Source organism: Anoplolepis gracilipes, chromosome 10 (genome assembly GCF_047496725.1).
Source record: "Anoplolepis gracilipes chromosome 10, ASM4749672v1, whole genome shotgun sequence".
Lineage (NCBI taxonomy): Eukaryota > Metazoa > Arthropoda > Insecta > Hymenoptera > Formicidae > Anoplolepis > Anoplolepis gracilipes.
This window is the reverse complement of record NC_132979.1, coordinates 8,730,241-8,737,115: the sequence shown is the minus strand read 5'-3', so window position 1 is coordinate 8,737,115 and position 6,875 is coordinate 8,730,241.

Genomic DNA, 6,875 nt, shown 5'->3' with positions numbered 1-6,875 from the left:
TTTATTAGATATTAATGTTATTACTTTATTATTAGAAATTATTATTTTTAAATTTAATGAAAAGTCGCGAAATTTATATTTGTTCTGAAATTATTTAATATTTTCGAACAGAATTTTTATAAAATTTAAGTTAGGTTAAATTAAAAAAAACATTTTTTTTTAATCTAATCTAATTTATTTAAATGTCGATAAAAAATATTAAATTTGATTGCATGCTTACAACGAAAATATTTTTCTTCTTAATTGTTATTATTTTGTTACTTTATTAAATATTATTATTATTACTTTATTATTAGAAATTATTGTTAAAAATTTAAATTTAGAAGTAATAATAATTATGCGTACACTTGTGTAAAATTTACCCCTTCCCCTTATCTGACAAATATGAAGACACGAGTCTACTTTCGAGAACGAATTCTCGCGTGTAATCGGATTTGGTTTTACGTCGGGCCTGGTTTTATTCGTTCTCGCATGTCGACGCATAATCAAGCGGCGGCAAACGACCGCTTTGTTTTCGCTTTGCCTATCCAGTGTGCAATTTCCGGTTTCTTCCTTTCGCCCCAGTAGGCATAGAACGGCAAATGAAGATTAGAGCCGAGGTGATGCTCTCTCGTTTATCGAACGATCATCACGAGGGTCGGATAACGTCGTTACTCGTCCTCATCGCCCCACATCCGCGTTCGGATCTATATGGCTAATTAAATCCATTGCATCTCACGGTCTCTCTCTCTCTCTCTCTCTCTCTCTCTCTTTAACTTTCCAATAACAAGCTGGCAATTGCAGTTGCACCGCCGACAGAATCGACGACGAATGAAAATACCGCTGATTAATTTCTCACTCGCGGCTGTCTAGACGATACTTCGCTATTCAATCTTGTTTTCGCGAGTTTCCGCGAAACGCGCGACATTTATTATGACAATGTGACTTTTGTGACTTTGTGTATAATCCACGTCATGATAGCATTCAACAAATTTAAAGTTCTGCAAAGTATTTGATCTATTTGAAAATATAGTTTTTAAAGAATTTGTGCAATAGGAATACATATGGTTAATATCGAAAAAAATGGTTAAATTTTTTTAGGTGACATTAATATAGAAATCAAATCAAATCTCATAATTATATAAATATTATATATATAACAGAAGGACGAAATATTTTATAAATCTATGTTAATTGAATTTTTATCGGATTCTCTGAAGACATACTCTAACGATCTTTGTTAAGGGTGAGGAAAATTAGATACACGTAATATATTTTGAAGAATTATCACAAACAGCTGATTAAATCGAGATTTTAATAGCGGACTCTCAATATGTATATCAAAGCAAATGTCAATATTTTTTCTTCCTTAGAGAAAAAAATGTACGTGCAGTATACAAAAAGAAAATTGCTAAAAATTATTTTATTATATGTACAATTAATTTACCTGGATGCTGGAATGCGTATCATGTTGCGGAATTTCTCGCGAGCGAGATTAAAGGTTAATATATCACACAGATTTGCGAGAGAGGGGTTGCTTTATTGACGTAACGTCACGTCAGTCGGGAAGGAAAGACAGCGCGCGTCGTAAATCTCTCGGCGTGGCTTCGTTGAGATCGCTTCTGGACGATTACGTCCAGGACGTGTGTGCCGCCCTTCCGGGCCGTCCGCGTCGGATTGACTTCCGGCCCGAACAATTTCCTCCGCGGGCTCCTCCGTACTGTATTTAATCCGATTATAGGGAACGGCACGCGCGCGAGAGAGAGAGACGTGGAGGATATAGGTTCATAATATATATATATATATACATATATATATATATATATATATATATATATTGGGGGTGAGAAACTTTTGGCGGAGACCGCGGCTAAGGCGGTTTTCAATTCTCGACGATTCCACCGAATTCGGTAACAGTGTTAGGGGGTAGTAGTAGTAGGTAGAGTCTCTCTTTGGCCCGACGTTGCGCGACCCACACACCTTCCCCGCGACACCCCACCCCCGTTTTCTCGCTCACCCGGCCTCGCCGCCGGCTGCTGCGGTGATGCTTCGGTGGATGTACAGGGTGGCTGTGCTAGCACGAGGGGGGTTTAAGACAGCGTGTGTGGGAGTGGGCGTGGCGTTAGGGTGGCCGCTGGCCAATCAGCTGCCGGGGGTTGCTGGCCACCCCCGACCCCCACGTGGTCCACATCCCCCAACATACATATTGATCTCGTGGTCCTCGCCGACCGTCACACCCCTCCGTACTCTATCACCGTTCCGTTTGTCCCCATCCCCCTCTCCCTTCATCCCCTCGCGGTTCGCTTCTTTCTCATCCCCCCCGGTCCTCACTCTGCTTCTTCATTCTCGTCTCGCCAACCCCTCCCCCGAAAGAGGTCGAGTCTGACCAGAAGTGTAACGTTATTCCAATCGTGCCGTCTGCTTTTTTTTCTTCGTCCTTGTGTGTTCAAAAGAGAGAGAGAGAGAGAGAGATGAATTATGATTTCTTCTCTTCTCGAAATGTCTTTTGTGAAGAAGCGTCATTACGATTGATCCATTTTCAAATATCGATTGAATACAGAGATAGAGATAAACAAAATAGTATCATTTACTGGACTGCAAATGTAAAATATCTGATGATGAGTTTATGAATTAATTATAATTTTATTTAAAAAATTTAGTTGAATATTTTACAAATCACATAAATATTTCTCGTTAGAAGCTTTAAATAATTAATCGAAATAATTAGTGCTCCCATTGCGACAAAATATTTGAATAGTTTTACAAATATCTATTTAAATTTTACTTATTTCTCTCTGTTATTTGATTTATACATCTTCTGTATCTGTCTCAAATTATATAAGGCTCCCATTTTTGTTCAGTAGGATCTTTGGATTATCATCGAAAACTGATAACGGGATGAAGCGAAACAAGCTAATTTCTTCGAGATTTAAAGAATCTGTGCTCAATTAATAACGCAAATACTTTGGTATTCAATTATATTTGAAAATACAATTATTACGAATCGGTCGTCCGATAATCATTGCACGTTTACGTCATTATTATCCTACTTGCGTTCGTATTAATTAAAACGTTGGGGATTGAATTCAAGACAAAATGGGAATTTTGAAGCTCAGAAACTCGATATAAATCGGTTTGCTTTGACAAGGAATAACGCGATTTACGAATCTAGTTCAATTAAAAGTATTTGCATGCACGTAATGTCTAGTAAACATTTATTAATATTTAACGCATCCCTTAAAGTGCATCGTCATTGTCACATTAGCATTGCGTTATGGAATTACAACGAAAATATCGACAATCAATTTAAACAATTTAAACAAAAACAATTCTTGTCCGAAAATAAATTGGAAACAAAGAGTTATTCGAGGCGAATTGAAGAAAATTACGATATTATAAACTCTATTTTTCTCGTTTTAAGAAATATTTTAAGAAACAATTTTTATATAAAAATGATCGATATATAAAAAAACAGCCATTTAAAAATTTTTGAAAAGTCATAAGAAATTAATTCTAAAATATTAACTCTAATTCTAATTAATTCTATATAATATCAATTCTAAAATATAAAATGTTTCGTAAAGAAAAACACGTATTGATAGGCACTCTTAATTTAATGCGCAATCACGTTTAAACAACTATGATTGCCATTAGAAAATTATAATATTGTTCAATATAATTTTAAATAACTTCATTTGCCGCATTTCTCATATTTTGTCTAAAAAATTAATTTTCATCGAATTTACATGTGTCGCTGAGTAATTTATTTATAGCTGCGACAGACTCGATCCAGATTAACATTTTTATCATTTTGTCGAAGGTCTTCGGCCTTCTCTACGTTTCTAAATGACTTTTCGGCAACGGCTCTCTTTCGGCGTTGCTAGAATTTTATTGCCGAGTTTTACGTCGAGTTATTCGTTATCGTTCGCGTTCCCGGTGATAACCAGCGCGAGAAGAGCGAAGTTCCGAGACTGCCGGAGAGCCTCGTGAATCTTTGAACGATGTCACGTTCGTTGTCAGTTTACCGCGAAGGCGCGCGTTTGCACGTTTAAATTGCAAGCTCCGTCTCCTCTCTTCCGCTCTCCCCTCCACCCCTCGCTTCTTCTCACGGTTTTCGTTCTCCGAAAGTCGTTTTATCGCCGTCTCACTCCTGAAAGATTTACATTCTTCGAGTCGCCGGCCTGACAAATAATCTCGTCAATTAATTGGCTTGAAATAACCGTTTGACCTGGTCGACCGCGATTCGTCGGTATTAAAATGAACCCGTCTGCATCTTATGGATCGTGTCAATTCTCATCCGCGAAATCTGGTTGAACCATTGATTCGAGAAAATTTTACGACCTGAATATTGCAAGAAAATAATATTATAGAAGAATGATCTGTGTTTTTAAATTGAATTGTCAGATTGAAATGTTTAGTAAACGTTAAAGATTAAAGCGGGTTAATTGTTAAGAATTCGTATATCAAAGAAAGTATAAGATTAAAAAGATAACAGTAGGATAGCTTTTGCATGTGATTGATTGTGAGCACATTTATAAAGAATAATATTAAGATAAAGAAATATTATTTATTTTATTTTTATCAAAATTATAATGATAAATAGACGCTAAATGATTTTCAAATTTTTACATTATTAATTATCAAAATAATAAATATTTATATAATAATTAGCAATTTTTGATACAAAAAGAATTCGTTGCAAGTTATTTAATTATTAAACTGTATTTTGTTCCAATATATTCGATGCGTTTCAAAGTAATCTGCTCATTATTATTATTATTATTATTATTATTATTATTATTATTATTATTATTATTATTATTATTATTATTATTTTATTATTCGTGAATGATAACGTTTGACAATTTTCGCAAGCGACGAGAAACGATTGATGGCAATTGCAAATCCCGGGGTCCGATCGGAAGCCGTAATTTCTGCCAGTCGATGAGACACGTGATTCGCATACACGAACAAAAAAAGTGGAGGGGTCAGCGGAGGGGGCGACGGAGAAAGTCGTGAATGTGCGCGACGTGAAGGCACACAACAAAGCTGTCCCGGAGGTTCCATAAAACCCGGTTCCCGGGCTTTATCCCTTTACCCGTCTCCTCTCTCTCTCTCTCTCTCTCTCTCGCGAAACAATGCGGCTTGCGCAAAAACAAAGGAATAAACACCGTAAGACAAAGGACGGCCGTTTGAATCCGTAATTTGTCCCCGCGGCTCTTTGTTTTACGCTCTTTTACCTACTGCCTCTCCCAATGGAGCCTGTACCCCTCTTGCTAACTTATTCCCGGTTGGACCCCTTCAGCACGCACCTTTCTTTCGAAGGATATCCGGAGAACCTTCCCTTAAACCCGAATTTTGCGCGACTTTTTCGATCACTTTTGTATAATAAATTCTGACTTGATATGCAGGATTTAATCACTAGGATTACACGTTTATGAAGATATCGTGTTTGATTAAAATTTTTTTACAAAGAGGGGAAAATTCTGTTAAAGACATTTTGTATTTAAAAAAATATCGACGAAAGATGTTCGCAATATTAATTCCTTAAAGATCACATATGATTCATTTTGATTTTATCGATATTAATAATAATAATAGTAATAAAACATCTCACGAAGATTTTAATTAATAAGAAAGTGTTTAAAATTCATTTTTTAACTTTTATTCTACATGATTATTTTCTACAAAGCTGTCAAAAAATATCCGAGACAGCATACAATATGTATAAAATATATGCGAAATATTTATAATAATTATTTAAATATTTTATAAATATGTATCTAAATAAATAAATAAATAAAATATTTCGTAAATATATATATATATATATATATATATTTTGAGATTGAATAGATAATAAAAATATATCATAAATATTTGAGAAATATTTACAAAATATTATTACAAATATTTATCTTTCTATTAAAATATTTAATTTATATTTTATTTAATAATATGTCAAATACAGTTTTTACGATTTTTTTCTCTTAATGTGTATAAAATATTTATATAATATTTTTAAAAAATAAATAGTAAAAATATTTATAAATATTTATCATAAATATCGTATGCTACTTGATATTCAAAATTTTTTAAGCACTTTGAGTGACAGCTAAAATCGTGACAAGACATTGTGACCAGGAAGAGAGCAAAAAAAAAAAATATGTGACTTATAAGGATTAATTGTAACTAAAATGAAGCGGCGACGTAGGATTTAATCGTATCTTTGCCCCCACAACTTTCAAGGGCACAAGCGCGTTCAAAGAGGGCGCGTAAAATTCTTCGCGGAAACTTCTCTCGACGAACTCTTTCCTCATTTCCCGCGTAGTTGAATTATTCACAAGCTTCTTCTCGCTTTTGTTTCTGGGCCAGGGTCGCTTGCAACGATCCTCGCCGCGTTACCATCCCTCTCCTTCACCCCTTTCTCATCCCTCATGCCTTGTCGGTCGACGAACTTTCTCTTAAGTAAGATATTTTCCTAACTACTTTGCCATAGATCCTGCCCCGCGAGATGACGAGAGACGTTATTCCAGCTCCTCGGCAACGGATACCCTGTTAACTTTTGTTTTTATTCTCAATAGCTTCCGAAGTTGAACGTTTAAAATGAGCTTGTTTTAATGCTCGCGAGTTATCGCAAATAAAATTGTATAATTAAACACATGTAATACAAAAGTCACAGTAAATGACATTTTAAATTGTAGCTTCGAGATATTTGAATAATGTCAAAATTATATTAGCTCTTACAATTAATAATGACAAGACAGTTTTATCTTAAAATTATGCATTTTGATCGTCCGACGCAAAATTTTCCGAATAATATGACTTGATAAAAAGTGATAAATTTGAGTACGAATTAATATAAAAGAGATTTTAGGTCAACAGAGTTTCCAACT